Source organism: Bacillus rossius, chromosome 1 (genome assembly GCF_032445375.1).
Source record: "Bacillus rossius redtenbacheri isolate Brsri chromosome 1, Brsri_v3, whole genome shotgun sequence".
NCBI classification, from domain to species: domain Eukaryota; kingdom Metazoa; phylum Arthropoda; class Insecta; order Phasmatodea; family Bacillidae; genus Bacillus; species Bacillus rossius.
The window spans coordinates 363643074-363659569 of NC_086330.1; the positions used below are offsets into that span (position 1 = coordinate 363643074).

The 16496-nt window shown below is 39.9% G+C and overlaps 1 protein-coding gene across 4 annotated transcripts in view; it reads left to right on the plus strand.

Moving 5' to 3' along the window:
• Window positions 1-70: 70 nt before the first annotated feature.
• LOC134528340 (glutamate--cysteine ligase regulatory subunit-like) overlaps window positions 71-16496 on the plus strand; it is a 49892-nt gene continuing 33466 nt past the window's right edge. The window contains exons 1-5 of one of the 4 annotated variants that reach the window (XM_063361890.1): window positions 71-89; window positions 3680-3840; window positions 5740-5871; window positions 13527-13687; window positions 14173-14295. The gene's annotated coding sequence lies outside the window, so the exon portion shown is untranslated. Of the gene's footprint in view, window positions 90-311; window positions 1035-3679; window positions 3841-5739; window positions 5872-13526; window positions 13688-14172; window positions 14296-16496 lie in introns of those variants that run through there. The other 3 variants (XM_063361888.1, XM_063361889.1, XM_063361891.1) reach the window with 3 other exon arrangements.

The following is a 16496-nucleotide window of genomic DNA, read 5'->3' on the forward strand; positions in this document are numbered from 1 at the left end:
CGAGCGATCGGTGCTCGTGTTATGCTGTGCTGAGCAGTGTTGTATTTTGAATATTCTCGTTTGATGCACTCTTCGATAAAAATAAAACAGTAAATACGAGATGTTTCAGTGTAAAACTCGCCAGGTGTACGTTAATAATTAATAAAAGCACGTGCGACAGAATTTTAAAGACATGTATTTCAATATATTCTATTTTATCAAATATTTCTTATAATAGTTCTAAAAGTTTGTCAGTCCCAGCGTGAGTACTTGTTTCTCTATGAGTGATAGTTTTCTTCTCTTCTTGAGAGTAGTAATCAATGGTAGTGAGGTTGTTTACTAACATTAAATCCTGTTGGTAAAATTGTTAAGATTCAAAGCATTGAAAGTGAAAGAATACAGTATATTACTATTAAAATTCGCAAGAGACCTAAATTAGAATTTTTTTTTAAAATTTGAATTTAATTTAAAATTCAAATTCTGAAAGTAACAATGCAGTGCTCCAAGTGGGCAAGATTTCAAACGAACTGTATAAGTATATTTAGCACGTCGTTTAATAAAAACTTTTGTGTTGTAGTACAAGGAACACAAAATAACAGTTATTTAAAAAATGATTTGATATTGGATGGACGCTCTTATAAGCGTGATGAATGGACTAATGTTAGTTCGAAAATCCTGTCATATGTTGGAAGGAATCTTCACCTCCAAGAGCACCATCCTCTGTGCCTCGTGAAACGTAACATAATCAACTACTTTTACAAAAATTATGTGGATCGAACTGGAAACCCAATTTTGTCCGTGCATGATGATATAAAGCCAGTAGTAACAGTAAAATAAAATTTTGACAGCTTGTTGACCCCCGTGGATCACCCCAGTCGACGTAAAAGAGATTGCTATTACATTAATCGCGATTATTTACTGCGAGGACACATGACAGCCCATCAGTCTTCTCTGATATCCATGGGTTTGAACAATTTCTTGATTGCGGGTGATGTATATCGCATTTTCCTGTGTTTCATCAAATTGATGCAGTGCGACTCCGCTCTGAACATGAAGTTAGTAATTACACACATAGTATCTGTTTATTTATAATTATAACTGGTATGTGTAGACTATCTCTGTAGTTCAGTTCTGCCAAGATTGGGTGGAACACACTAATTGTTTGCCTTAGAGAGGAGGGCAGTAGCGGATCCAGAGGGGGGGCTAAGGGGCTCAAGCCCCCTCCAAAAGCATCTGGGTCCACTATTGTTTTAGTGTTTGCCTTGATAAAGCCTAGCCTCAGCTGGGTCAAGCCCCTCCCAAACCAAAATCCTGGATCCGCCACTGGAGGAGGGTATGTTATAGGTGAAGGATACTAAAAGATTTGCTGGCTAGCTTGTGAAAAACCTTTATTACAGTTACGATTACGATTCAAATATACACCTGCAACTGGGCTTTCGCCCAGTGGCAAAGAGTCCTCAGCTACTTCACTCTCCCATTTCCTTTAGCTTTTGCCATAGCCTTTTCGCACCCCTCACTTCCATCACCTTCCTCTCAACGCATTCCACTCCCACCCTGTTTCGCCAGCAATGAGTGATTCCCTCTTTCTGTTCGCCTGATATATATATGTTTCTTAATTTTCTAAGATAGCATGTTTTGAGATATTTAAGGTTCAAATTATTGCCTTAAAATGGTAGTCCATCACAAGGAGGTCATGTAGGGTATCCTTAGAAAGTTATTTTTCTTAGCTTTTGAGTAATTTTTGAAGTTATACTGTACTACAATAAGGGGAAAAGTTGAAGCCATCTAGGAGTGTGCAAGTATGTCGGTTTTATTTTACCAGAATATGGATTATTATTATTTCTATATCCTGGACCATTTTGAAAATAAAAAAATTAATTTTGACAGCAATACTTACCTCGTCACAGTCATATATGTCCTCAATACCAAATTTCTTCAAAATCTGAACTGCTGAGGTCAGAAACTTATTTTTGAGTTGATCAGACATGGAATGTGTCCTGTGGTGGATCCATCCTCTGAGCCCACCTCTGTGTGATCCATCCTCACGCTCCCCCAATCCCCCCCCCCCCCCCCAACCCCTCCCGGAACATGGTTACCAGCGTGAATTTTTGCCATCAAATCAATCCTCTTAAATGAAACTTAAGTATTGTTTTACATGTAGTGTTAGTAAATAATACAATATAAATTGTAAAAATGTTTTAGACTAACAGTTACAAAAGTAATAAGAGCATAAAAATATTAAAAAAAAAATTTTTTTTAAGAATAATGTTTGTATAATTATATAAATATAACCGTTTTCAGCTGGTTTTAAATTTTTTCCAAGGTTTTTCAAATAAATAAAATGATTAGTAAAGGTTTAATGTTAAATAGAAATGATTAGATTTTGTATTTATTAAATCACAAAAAACTCAAGTGGTTCAAGATTTTACTGAAATAAAAGTTAGTGGTTAAAGGTTCTCTTCAATTATTAATTAAATGGGGTCACTGCAAAAATTTGCTGTTCAAGCCTTTCTTCAGGTCTGTCTATGTTTAATCATGTTAGCCTTTCAAATTTTACTTTTCATTACTTAAAACAAGCATATTAATAAATACTTATTCAAAATTCAATAAACTTTTAAAGGCAAAATATTAAAATTCCAAAATATATCAACATAAATTGGCTTAATAAGTGGACAATTTGGCAGAGGCCAAGGATATTTTTTGAAATTCAAAATTGGGCAAGTAACTGCACTTAATCCAATTAACTTTTTTTTTGTGCTTATGAATGAGCAGACTGATGCCGTTAAATAAAAATTAACTGATATGGGTTAGTGTGTTCTTGACTAATTTTAAGAGTAAAGTTTTTTGTTTTTTTGGAAGAATTTTATGGATGTTTTAATATTAACTATCCAGGGTTCTGCAAATGTTTAATCTAAGTGAGCTCTGACAAAACAACTAATTTTTGATTGCAACTTGCTGATCAGTCCTTTAGACTTTGTTTACAAAATAAAAGCAGAACGATATTGCAAACTCTCATCTTTGATGTAACCAAATTCCTATGGATGAAAAATTTTTGTGAACCATGTACTATTAAAATATTTTTGTACTAAAATCAAAACAAGTTTGGTATTTTCAATTTGATATCGGGTGTCCGCAGCCCGCTAAATGTGTTTGTTTAAAGGAATAATAATTGTTCCATTAATATTAAGAAAATAATTTATTGTTGTAAGTCTGTTCATAAAATAAGTGTGCTCTATTATGTATGGTTTTACAAACTAATGGGAGCCAAGTCCGGTTTGGATTACCATAATTTTGGATTATCCAAACAATTGCTGTAATGCAAGAGCATGTATTAAAATACATCTCTTTAAGCATTAAGTTATCACGTAACATAGCATATAGCACGAAGTCACTAAAAATGTTGGTAATTGGGTCAAGAGATAATTTTAAATACATAATTTTTTTTAAATCCTTTTCTCCCTAAACTTGTTCATATGAGGGAAGGGAGGGGGGGGGGGGGGTTGTCCACGGTAGCGGACTCCGCTGTATAAGCTAAATGCCTGGGCAGTTTTGTTGAAACAATTCTGAGCTGTGTCTGTGTTTTGAAACTATATTTTTTAGGAGGAAGGATTATTCTAGACTAAGGGGGCGTGTGATGCCACACAGCCTCGGAGAGAGGCCCAGTCGCCCGGGTGGCAGACAGCTGGGGGCATTGTTGCAGGTGTTCAGACGCGCCCGGCGGCGAGGAGCCGCGCGTGTTCGAGCACGGCGGCACGCGCACGGACAGCAAGCAGCGGGAGCACACGCTCGAGGCCACCGAGGCGGTGTCGCACGAGCTGAATAACTCGCTCGTCGGGTTGGCGCGGTCGCTCTTCGGTGAAGGTGCATTTGGAGCACGTTTAAGAGTTGGATCCGCACCCCGTGACCAGTGCGCTTTGCTCATGTTGGGGCGGCAGCTGTTTCTTCGTTCGTCGAAAATAGCTAGTTTCCATGACATGAATCCAAATTGAAACCTAGTAGTAAGATGGTTGTTATTCTTGAACATGATGTGAACATGAATGCGTGAACAAGAAAGTGAACATTAATTCTAATTTTAGCCGGATAGTTAGACAGTACGTAGGTACTGTACAAGTTTATCTGCTCGTTATTTTCAATGGGAGGTCCATTTTTACACCAATATTTATTGAATTAATGGTATTAAAACTATTAAAATGGGGTATAATCAATTTTCATTTGTCAATAAATTTTAAATTTTTATTTTCTAGTGCAGTAGTGTATGATTTTTTGTTTGTTACATTAGATTTGTACAAGGATGACCGTTAAAAATTTAAACCATACATATCGCGCAGTAACTGGAATACTAGTTCTTGTTGGTTGACAGTAGTGAATATTGCAGCTGTTGCCCCGCAAGACGAGGTGTATAACACGTTATGTATTCTTGCATGAGCAAGAGGTTCATGTGTGCTGGGGTTCAAGTACTAAAAATGAAATGTTGCGTGAACCGAAGACAAATAAAACACAGGATGAAAACCTGCAGCGAGCAAGAATGGGAAAGTATTGTCGAAGCTAGAGCTCATGACCTAGGGCAGTTATGCATACCATTAAGGTGGGCTTTAAATTAACAAAAAAAAAAAGTTCCATACAACGACTAGGGTAGGTCTGAACTTTAAGAATAAACAAACATTGCAGATGGTTTTATGGTTTTCAAATACAGTACAGGTTTCGATTTGAAGTATATTAAATAAAATAAGTAAAAATTATAAAAATTCACACAAATTGGTGTAGAAAATTAAATGATATATGGACATAAATGTAATATGAATTTTATTTCTTTGGTTATTGAAGAGGCTCTGCATATACAATCATCCTAATAAAACATCTAAAAATGACACGTAACTGTAATTCTGAACGGATTAAGTAGTGATTTTTTCCCCCCATCCTCTAGCAGTACACATCAGTTCGTGACCTGTGAGTTGATACTCAAGAGGTTTGGAGGTTGCCGCCAGTGCACGACTTTGTGTTGTGAAACTACATCTTCACATCCTCGGAAATGGCACTCACGTCCATGCCTCTCCCGAGACTCAAACCCAGAACCTCATGGCGACTCCAGCCACAGAGGTTGTTTTGTGTTTTTGTTTTTAAATTAAGTGGAAAAGGTTGTCAGCAATCTCACGTATTGTAACTGTTTAAAGGAATTCATGTACATCTAAAGAAATAATTAATTCCAGTTCTTTAATTTTGGCATGCTGGGGACAGCAGCCTTGCCAGATTGATGATTTTGCTGGATTATCAAACATTGATATGATTTTAACAGGAATACCGAATTAAAATTTATATACAGTACAAGGCATACGTATGTGCATGCATGCGTGAATATATCTGTGTGTGTATAAATATGTGCGTGTTTGTGCACTATTGCATGCATAAACCTGTGGGTGCGTGCATGCATGCTGTTGTGCATTTTGTATGGTGTGTGTGCGTACAGAGAGAATGACAGGTACATAGCTGGAAAAAAAATAGTTTGGTAGATATATGAAAAATACGAGATGGCTAGATTTTTATAGATAAGATAAATGTACATATATGGATCGATCAATGTAGATGGAAATATAGAGATAAAGATAGATATAGAGATGGATAGGAATAGAGATATAGAGAGTACGAGAAAGTTTTTCATTATTTTGCTTGTGATGATTTATGAATGTTTATCATGTATAAATGGAAACAATCCGGTGGGCGGGAGGACGAGCTGAGAGCGAGAGCGCGGTGGCGTGTCCCCAGAGGCGGAGCTGCGCTGGGTGTAAACCTACTTCCCGTTCACCCACCCGTCCTGGGAGCTGGAGGTGCGGTGGGGCGGCGAGTGGCTGGAGCTGCTGGGCTGTGGCGTCGTGGAGCACCGGATACTGCAGACTGGTTTGTGCCTACTCTTCTGGTCTCCCCCGCAGCTCGGGACTTGTCTCGTCAATGCATTCCAATTTCTAGTCTCAAATTTTCCAAACAGATTGTTTACTAAATATGATATAATAGCAGTAAAAAAAAGTTACACAAGTTTTAGTTATTATGATCACTTGCCTGCCCTTTACAACTTACAATATTTGGTTAGAAGATTTGTGATTAAAGTGCAAAAGAGCTTGTCAGAATCAGTTAACAAGGAAAAGCCCTAAAATAACGGTGATAACAAGTAAAGATCCAGCGCGGCACGTGAAACCGACCCTCTAAGTACTAGGGACTGGAAAAATGCGAGGTTCTGTGACCCATATAGACACTCCAAATCATTATGCACGCTCGAGGAAAAAGTCCCCTATTAATTGGCTGCTAACCTGTTGTGGGACGCCTCAGATGGGTTATCTGTGAGTCGGTACATCTTTAATTAATAATTGGTTCTGTCGTTCAGGTAAGTCGTTAGCCAGTAGGAGGAGTTCCACTCTTAAGTTAGATAATTTGGCAAAACGAAGCTGTTGTACATCTTTAAGCTACTAATGAAGTATGGTTGTACTAAACATTGGCACAGAAGACTAAAACCTTGTTTATTATGCTTTTACTGCTGTTAAATTACTGTTTTGGGGACAATATTTCTGTGGGTTTATGTTTTTAATAACTTCTCTGCAGTTATATCTTTTGTTTTCAGCATTATTTTTTTTTATTTTGATTGCATAACATGGTGTTATGTATTTTCGTATCATTTATAGCTTCAACTGCATTTTCAATTGGCATGATGTTGTTACGGGGGGGTTTGTTCGGATGGTTTTATGGTGATATGTTAGTGGGCGCCACCACGTGGTGCGGCACGTGGACCCGGTGAGACTCCTAACTCAGGGCGTGACGTCGCCCATGTGAGGCGTGATTTTACCCCCTGAAAACACCTAGCACTTATTCCTGCCCGCTCTCAGCGTCGGGCACGCTATTAACTACGCAGTGGGCTCTCAGGCGTCCCACACGCCGTCACACTCCATGTGGCCGTACAGATTTAAATAATAAAATAACACGTTAGATTTACACACCTGATTTATTCGGCGAATGCAACTCACACACGTACACATTTGAAACTGTTTGAAACGCCCGCGGCACGAATTGGCTTAGGTGTAAAGACCCACCACGTGGTCACATCTCAAATTACGTAATACATAGGAGAAAAGACTGTTACTGGTCGTAAAACAATTCATTATGCAGTCTCCCGACCGAGAGGAGCTCCGAGGACAAAAAGAAAGCGATTTAGAGAGAATTAAAGTTAGGCGGAATTACTTGGCAGTGAAAAACAAGCGGTGAGGTCCCCGGAGTGCTGGCGCGTCTGCTCTCGGTCGTTGATGGCGGAAGACTGGGGTGAGCTCACGGCTCTGCTCGACTAACATGGCGTCCTCCCGCCAAAACAATTGCCGTTAAAGATATTTGTTAAATCGTGCCACGGGAAACAATAGTAACATGACAAGAATGATTTAAAAATTACGTAACATTTTCTGAATAATGCAAAAGAATACTACAAATTACAATTATTGAGAATTACATTTAAATTATTGTCTGGCTTCAGGTTTCCTCGGGAATGTCCGGAAACGCTATTATATTTTGATACCTTATTTTAATTAAAAGTACATAAAACCCTCCCGGCCGATCTGCTGTCATGTTGCACTTGGGGAACATCGAAACAAATAACAAAATTATATTTAATTATGTTTGAGGGGTGCGGCGCACTGACTCGACAGCGCCCTCTTGCCGGGCGAACACACACGCATGCACACGTACGCATGGTTAGACGGGAGGTTTGAATGGAGGGTGGGTGGTGTTTTGGCGGTGTCATATCGGACTTAACAGGGGCCGCAGGCCCGGACGATGTCAATGTGATTGGTGGCTGCCTCAGCGGCACGGCATTCAAAAGTTGAAACAATTTGATTGTTTGAATCTTTTCAGTATTCCTGAGATATAGGGTTTGATTGCAATACTGACCTGAACTTTGCCAGAGCTTTTAATAAAATTACCTTGGGGTACAATTGTTTGAAATTTGAAATATTTAATTTGAGAACTTTTTGTCTGGTGAGAAAACTTGCTTTATATATGTGCCTATCATACTGGCCATGCTAATCAGAGATTTTATTATTTCATCAAAATTATTTTACTAGGAAGAGTTGGGGTAAGTTTTCTGATTTTAATGTGTTTGCATAATATATTTGAATAATTAACAAGTGTGTGTTCATGTGTGATTGTCAAATGTTTTTGTTTTGAAAGTGTACTGCTATCTTATATGTTGGTGATTTCTCACCTTTTTGTTAATACAAGTATAATTCATTTTCTTTTATCAATGGAGTTAAATGAGAGTGTTTGCGGATGATCGCATAGTGCATGAGGAAGTGGGGGAAAGGGTACGGCTGCAAAGGGAAAATGATCAGGCTGGAACGATGGACAGAGGAGAATGGGACGTCGCTGGGTGTTGGAAAGGGAAGGTGGTTAGGTTCATGGGGAAGAGGGAGGTAACAAGAGAGGTGAATATGTGGACAGAGCAGGAGATAAAGGAGGCCGAAGAGTACAAGTGCCTGGGGGTGACCCTGCACAATAACCTGGGATGGGCAAAACAGGTTCAGCAGGCGGTGAGTAAAAGTAGGAGGGCGCTGGGGCTTGGCAGGAGAGTAAGGGGCTCACATCGGTCAGGCCAGTGATGGAGCATGCGGCTGTGATCTGGGATCCCTACCTAGTGGCTGAGGTAAGGGAGATGGAGAAGGTGTGTATACCAACGAGGTGGGTGATACTGATGAGTATATGGTGGAGAAGGGAAGGGCAAGAGGGGGAAATGCATAGTCCATCAGAAATGATAAAAGGATTTGAAGGGCAAGAGGGGGAAATGCATAGTCCATCAGAAATGATAAAGGATTTGGGGCGAAAAGCATTACAGGGAAGGAGAAGGGTGGAAAGGTTATTCAGACTGTCTAAGGTTTTAGAAGGGAGAGAGCCGGGGGGTAGCTGGGAACTAGCTGTTTCCCCAAATTTTACACTTGACTCATGTGGTGAGTTTCTGGTTATTGTTCTCTACAATAGTTTTTTTTTTTTCCATGTCTCTAAGATTAAGCCAAGTTACATGCATTCTGAGATAACATCAATATATAACCCAAGCCAATTAATCCAGTTGATTTGTGAATTATTCTACGAATTAAACCTGCAACTTAATGTTTGCTAGCATATCACTCTACCAATTTTTGAAATAAAATAAGCATTAGATTATTTTTGTGATTTTAATCTAAGAAGACATGACAAAATTGGGGTTTTTTTTATTTACAAAACTGAACTTAGAGGGTTTTATATAGGTATTTGTATATGTAAAGATTTAGTTAGTAAATGCTCAGAATGTAAATATTAATTTTTAAATAAGTTGCATTTAAAATGCTAATTTCGCAAATAATAGATGATAATTTTTCCAGCCCCTACTTATTACATGTATTCAATTACAAAGTTGTCTATTAACAGTTAGAAAGAGCTCCCTTTATCAATTTAATTCTGTTTATAGAAATTTTGATTACTCTAATAATTGTTTCTACATAGTGTGTATGATGTGGATGCTAATATACTTAATACTTACTTAATACATACTTTATATTTATCTGTAATTTTTTTAGGCAAGAGTGGTGCTACATTTTTGAATTTTTAAAATTTTATAATAATTGGTCATTGCAAATTATTTGCATATGAACTATCAGCTGTTAAAAGCAGGGGTTAATTTCAGTGGGAACGCAAGGGAACGGCGTTCCCTTACCTCCCAAGAGTGCCGGAACGCAAGGGAACGCACTTAAAACTAAAAGTTTAAAAAACAATTACGTTGGATCAATATTATGCTTTGTTTGGGAGTGACTCGTAAGCAGGTAGGAAGCGCCCGTACAAGCCGTTGTGAGCTGTGTTGTGATGAGTCATGCACAGAATCAGGGAGGAAGGTGACTGGTGAGTCATCCTCGTCCGCGCCTCTCTATAACATAACAATGCCCACCCCTTCCTCCCCTCCATTCTTTCGCCGCGCCACCGCCCCCGTGATCGTTGGAGTTTAGTCAGTTTACAACAGGTGCGTTGACTTGACCTTGACGCCGTTTCGCGTTTAAGTTACAAGTTGCATTGTGTTCGATGATTGTGTTCATTTTTATACTTATTAGTGCTAGTGCAGCTAAATAGTTTGACTATGACTACCAGAAAATTTGTTGATTTTTTTAAACCTAACCCTAAGAAACAAAAAGGTTACGTGAATTCGGAAGCATCAAGTACGACTTCAATTGTTAATCAAGATAAAAAAGAAGACGCAATCGGAATCAAGGAGGATAATTGCGATTACCTTTCCCCTTCGACTTCCTCGTCGGACAAAACAGTATCCAGGTTGGAGGGTTTGGGATCTGATACAGACGAAGCTAAGGTTAGTATAGAAAATAATGATTTTGTTGGGGGTGAACAGCCAGTTTGTTGGTCTGTAGAACAAACTGTTGAATTCAAAGCAAAAAATCCATGGTTAATTGTGAACAGAGAACTAGGTTGCAATGTTTGCAGAAGCGTGAGTACTCTAGGTGCCGGGAAAACGAAGGGCCTAAAGATTAGCGAAGAGTGGGTTTTAGGAACTATTACCGCTTCCGGAAACAATAAGAAAGACCAGCAATCCTCTCTTAGGAAAAAGATATTTTTACACCGTGGGTCTCGAGCTCACTCTTTAGCTGAAAAAATACTCAATGAAGCAAAGAAAGATACAATGAAAAAAGCTGTTGCTTCTATGCATCAAGAGCAGCAAATTGTAACTGAGCGCATTTTCCGCACGGCTTATAAGCAAGCCAAATTAAATAGGCCATTCTTTGAGTTTGAAACTGAAATTGATATTCAAATAATGAATGGTTTAGATATGGGCCGAATCCTCCATTCAAATGTCGCTTGCTCCAATATAGTTCATCATATTTCTGATGAAATGAAATCAGACTTAATAAATGGCCTAATCAAGTCAGACTCTAAATTTTCCCTGCTTTTAGATGAAGCCACTTCAGTTTCAAACAAAAATGCTTTGGTGGTTTATATCAGAACTGTTCTAAAAGGAATGCAAAACCCTATGACAGTGTTCTTAACACTTTTTGAACTAAATAGCACAACATCAGCTGGTATATTACAAGAACTTTTAAATCAGTTACAAGCATTAGGTCTAAGCTTTGAATTCATAAAAGACCACATGATTGCTCTAACTTGTGATGGTGCATCAGTGCTACTAGGCAAAAAATCTGGCCTTGCTATGCAGCTTACTGAAACATTCCCCAACTTGTTCATTTGGCATTGTTTGAACCATCGTTTAGAGCTTGCCGTACACGATTCCGTAGAAGAAGTAGCTGGAATCAATCATTTTAAGATCTTCATGGATAAAATTAGAAACATGTTTAGTTGTTCTCCGAAAAATAGCAGGGAGTTGGCAGAAGTTGCTAAAGGACTAGAGGAGCAAATTTTGAAAATCGGCCGTGTTTTAAATACTCGTTGGGTAGCTTCCAGCTTAATGGCGGTGAAAGCAGTTTGGACAGATTTTAAAGCTTTGTACAACCATTTCCTTGAAGCATCTGAAGACAAGCAAAGGGACTCGAAGCAACGTTCGACTTACAAAGGGCTTTGTAGTACATTGTCTTCTACAACTTTCGTACACAACCTTGCATTGATGTACGATGCTCTAGAAGAGTTAGCTGATTTGTCCCTTCAGCTTCAAAAATCAAGCCTCAACCTTATCCAAGCCCACAGTGATATAACACTGTTAATCAAAGTGTTTGAAAACCGAGTTGAAAACATGGGTAGACGTTCAGTGGAAGCTAAAATTGCTATTGACGATTTGATGTTTCAAGATGTTGAACTTTATGTGAGAGCCAAGATACCAAGTATTCCAGAAAAACAGTTCTATCGGAGCCTCGCAAACAACTTGACTTCAAGGTTGCTATCATCTTCAAATGCGTCTGAAAACTACAACACAATCATGAATGACATCAAAGTGATCCACCCCATGTATTGGCCAAAAGACTTATCCATCACCTACGGAGAATGTGAGATCCAGCGAATCTGCGATAGATTTAAGATTAGCAGCTCTCAGGATATAATTAGAGACTTCAGACACTTCAAGCAGCGACTGAAGCCTATGTTAAGTGGAGAGAAACCTACTATTCTTGAGCAGCCGCCGTCGTTTAAGAAACTGATATCCATCATAAATAGCATTGCAGTGTCTAGTGCTGAATGTGAACGTGGATTTTCTGCAATGAATTTAATTATGACTCCTCTTAGATCTTCACTCTACATTAGCACGTTTTGCGATTTATTGCGGATCAGGCTCCTAGGACCTCCTGTGGCTAGATACAATCCCGAGCGACACGTCAAAACTTGGCTGGCGAAGGGACACCATTCTGCACTTGACACCAAGTCAAAACAACGAAGGCAGAAAACGTACAATGAAGACAGCATTGCATTGTGGGAACTTTTTTCCTAAACCCGTTCTTTTTTAATATCTTTTAGAATTTCAGAACATTAAGTTTTCATAAAAATAACTAGGCCTAACTTGTAGTTGTGTTCTAAACTAAAGATTTCTTAGTTTTCTTTTTGTATTTACAGTTAGTTGTGTATTGATGTTTTTTTGCAGTTTTCACTTCAAAAAATTAACAAACAACTAATTTTACCAACTAGGCATTGCCTTACAATATTAGACTACAATGACTACAAACCGTACATTGTCATAATAAGTAGATGAAATAACACCTTAACTTTTTAAAATTTCATTAAATTTTTAAAATGAAACCGTGTTACTTCTTTGTGTCATTTATTTTGTGTGTAATTAAACACTTCCTTTTATTTTCCAAGAAGTTGGTCTATTTTGAATGTATAAATATTGTTTTTTTACCCATAAGGTAGGCCAAATTTTCTTTGTAAAATATGCAAAATTGTAGTTCAAGCAAGCTGTTATATTCAAAAACATCTATTTACATATGGATATGTATTATTACAACTGTACTGTATATCAATAAAATTGTAAATAAGGCTTTATTTGTTTTTATTTTACCATTCATTAAAAAAGTAATATTGGTAAGCTTCATTGCTTCAAACAAAATGGCCAGTGAAAGTAGTCAACAAGATGTTAATGGAGCAAAGGGTGAACTCAATTTAAATTCATGTTTTTATTTTCTTACATCATAATCAAGCACTTTAAAAAGTAATCACCATTAAAATATCAATTTTTTATAAAAATAATTGTAGTATTATGTCTGGATGGCCTAAAAACGCGGGTTTACAGTTATAATTTTCAAAACTTTTTCCCGGGGGAGGGCCCCCGGACCCTCCTCCTTCCTGGGGGGTATTCCAGACCCCCCGGTCTGAGCATCCCGCTTTAGAGTTCCCACACCTAAAACTTTAGAAATTAAGCACTGGTTAAAAGTATTAAATCATTCAACTTACAGAAGCACCATACATTGATTTTGTTAGTCACAAATTTTATTGAGTTTACTAATGTCTTTAGATAGAGTATTAGACCACAGTAAAAATGTTTGATTTAATTCTTTTATAACTGTATGCTAAGGATTAGAAAGTAGTACACAATATTCGTTCCATTTCAGCTGGGACCGTTGGCCATATTGGCTGGGCGTTCGGCATTGGCCTAGAACGTTTGGCGATGCTGCTGTACGGAATCCCAGACATAAGACTGTTCTGGAGCAAGGATTCTGGATTCCTGTCTCAGTTTCAAGGGAAAAAGCCAGAGGATCGCATTACATACACGGTACTGGCATTTCCATCGCTGTTCCTAGCTAGCTCTGGGTGCCAAAGCAGTCGTATACTTTATTTCATTGGTTTATTTTTTTTTTTTTCAACTACAGCAGTAAGCATTTTGTGAGAGTTTCATAATGCTGTGTGTGCGGTGTCAGAATACTCTTTGCACCTGCGTTTCTTTCTACAGTGGTGAAGCAGAGGACTTTCATCAGTTTAATTTTCGGATAAAAACATACCTCTATTGTAAACCATGGGGTAAAACAAAATTTATTAATATTTGTTACCTTAAATCATTAAAATTTCTGAAAGGGCTCCTTAAATATCTCTTAATTTTTAGATTTTTATTAATAGTCTGAAACCATGTATTTTTTTTAGGAAATGTTATCTATGAAAAAAAAATACTTGAAGTTAATACACCCAGAAATTAAGAATGAAGCATATATTTCTCACTGAAAATGTAAATACATTAACTGTTATGTTGTCATTATTTTCCAGCCTGTGAGCATATATCCCCAGTGTGCAAATGACATAAGTTTCTGGTTGCCTCAAGATCAGACATTTTCACCCAATGATTTCTACGATCTTGCTCGCAGCATTGGTGGGGACATCATTGAACAGGTAATACATAGTTATTTGGATGAAAGTCTTTGATCTGTCATGTTTATTGATTAAGCACCATAAGAAATATGCCTTAAGGGCGCGGTTCAAGTCGAAAAAATCGTCACTGTTCCGAAACATTATTTTGCGGTCGTGATGTCATTAGGGGTCTCAAAGCGATGTCCCCCACTACTCCGCGCGCTTGTATTTAGGCTAGGGCCGGTCCCAGCGCGGTTCAGTCGCGAGAGAGTCGTCTAGCGGGGAGGACGTATCGCCTCTCTGTTCGGCCTTGAAACCGGAGCGCGCGAGCTCTGGAAGAACTCCCTTCTCCCCTCACCCATGTGTGCCAACCGCCTCCACGCAGCGTTGCCAGCTTGCTCCCTCCCCGGGGCGCGCGGCTGTCCGGGCGGCCGGCTGATGTTGTAGCAAGGTTAGGGGAGTGGACGGGACAAACAATATATCAAAAGCACTATATGAAACACACATTATCTTACACTATGATTATATTCTCATTAGCGGAGTCGACCTTTCCGCCACCCGCAGCACCACGGGAAACTCGTTACGTCCGGCCGTCGCTGCTACCCCTCCTTCACTGTCTGCCACTTTTCCCTCCTCGCTCGTCACGCTCGCACTATTCATCGCTTGTTCGTTCATTTCGCTGTTGCCCCCGCTCTGCGTGTGCGTTAGTCCGCCGCTACTGTTCTTGTCACACTCGCCTGTGTATCGCTTCACTTCCCGGGTCCACAGACACGGACACGATCCCTCTGTGTCGTCGCCCTCGGCATTATTTTCCCGACACGGTAAGTCACACCACTCGCACTTTGTCGACATTATCTGTCCCGTCGACATCCGCTATCGTCCCATCGCTATCTTCTCGGTGTCACCGCCCGGCTTCTCTTACGCGCCAGCGCTGTGGGACGCGTCGCAACACGATCCGCTGCTATCTCGCTGCACCGCCCTGTCGCACCGGCCTGTCGCGCCAGCTTCCGCACGCAGCTGCGTCTCCCACGCTCAGCCCTGTAGCGCCGCGTCTCAGCCCGACCCACTCAGAATTTAATAAAAAGTTCGTAAAAATGTTCAGCATGAATTTCTTAAGAAATTGGCCAAATTGGGCGACACTTGTCGTAGCCCCGGATATCACCCCCGTGATGCGCGTTGCGTAGTATGCTCAGGTAGGGTTCAGGCCTGGTGGCGGGGGAAATATTCACTATCCGAGCTACAATGACGTTACGACAGTTTGACTTTAAGCATTTATTCAGCCCTTCACGTATGCTAAGTACATGGGCAATCCGCGGCACAACACCCGTCCCTCTGCGGAGTGAGGCTCGGCTGCACGTGTTTGGGGTTGAGCAGACGCCAAGTGCAAACTGCACCCCCTGGTACTTTATGCGAATGATGAACGGTCTCTCTGCCCCTTCCCTAAGGTAGCGATAGCCGAAAAAGTTAAGATGCCGTCGCCGGCGACGCGAAGTCCGGCCCGTGGCGACACTCACGTGTCCGCCGATGCGCGAAAGTCCCGACTCACCAAAACCAACAAAATATTTAATTATAGTTTGATCTAGATTCGATGACGGTTGGAAGCGTAATGCCTGCGAACACGGCAGTCCCGATCGCCCGGTTACAGTCTCACCCTTTCTGGCCCACATATCGCTCCCGCACTCGTCTTGTCGTGCGACCGCCTTCCTCGGCCGCCAGATGACTACTGCCCCCTCCTGCCGTGGCTCTCTCTCTCCGCCCGTCTTCCCCCCCCCCCCCCCCCAAAATCCGCGACACGTGCAGCGCTCGGAGAGATTCCGGGTGTTGGCCTCGGCTTCGACGCCCGGTGACAGTTAACGTAAATATTTACATAATATTTCAGAAACATGTATAACAATAATTACCAAAGTTTACAGAAAAACAATACATAATAAATAATACATAAAATTAATATACATGACACGTTATTAAATATAAAAGTACGTTCCTCACAACACACACTCACTGCACGGGGCAGGGGAGGATTAGGGGTTGGCGCAGCATAACGGACTTTATGAGCAGGGGAGACACCTGGGTCGACGTCAACGTGTCAGTGTAAAGTGTTAGTGCAACATGTCGAATATAATTGCGTACTTTGTAAACAGTGTTTGCGGCATCGCAAAATTAAGTGAAGCGCACAGAGCATAATAAAATCTACCAATCGGACCTTGCCGTTAATTATTTCACTCAAACCAGTAATCACCTCA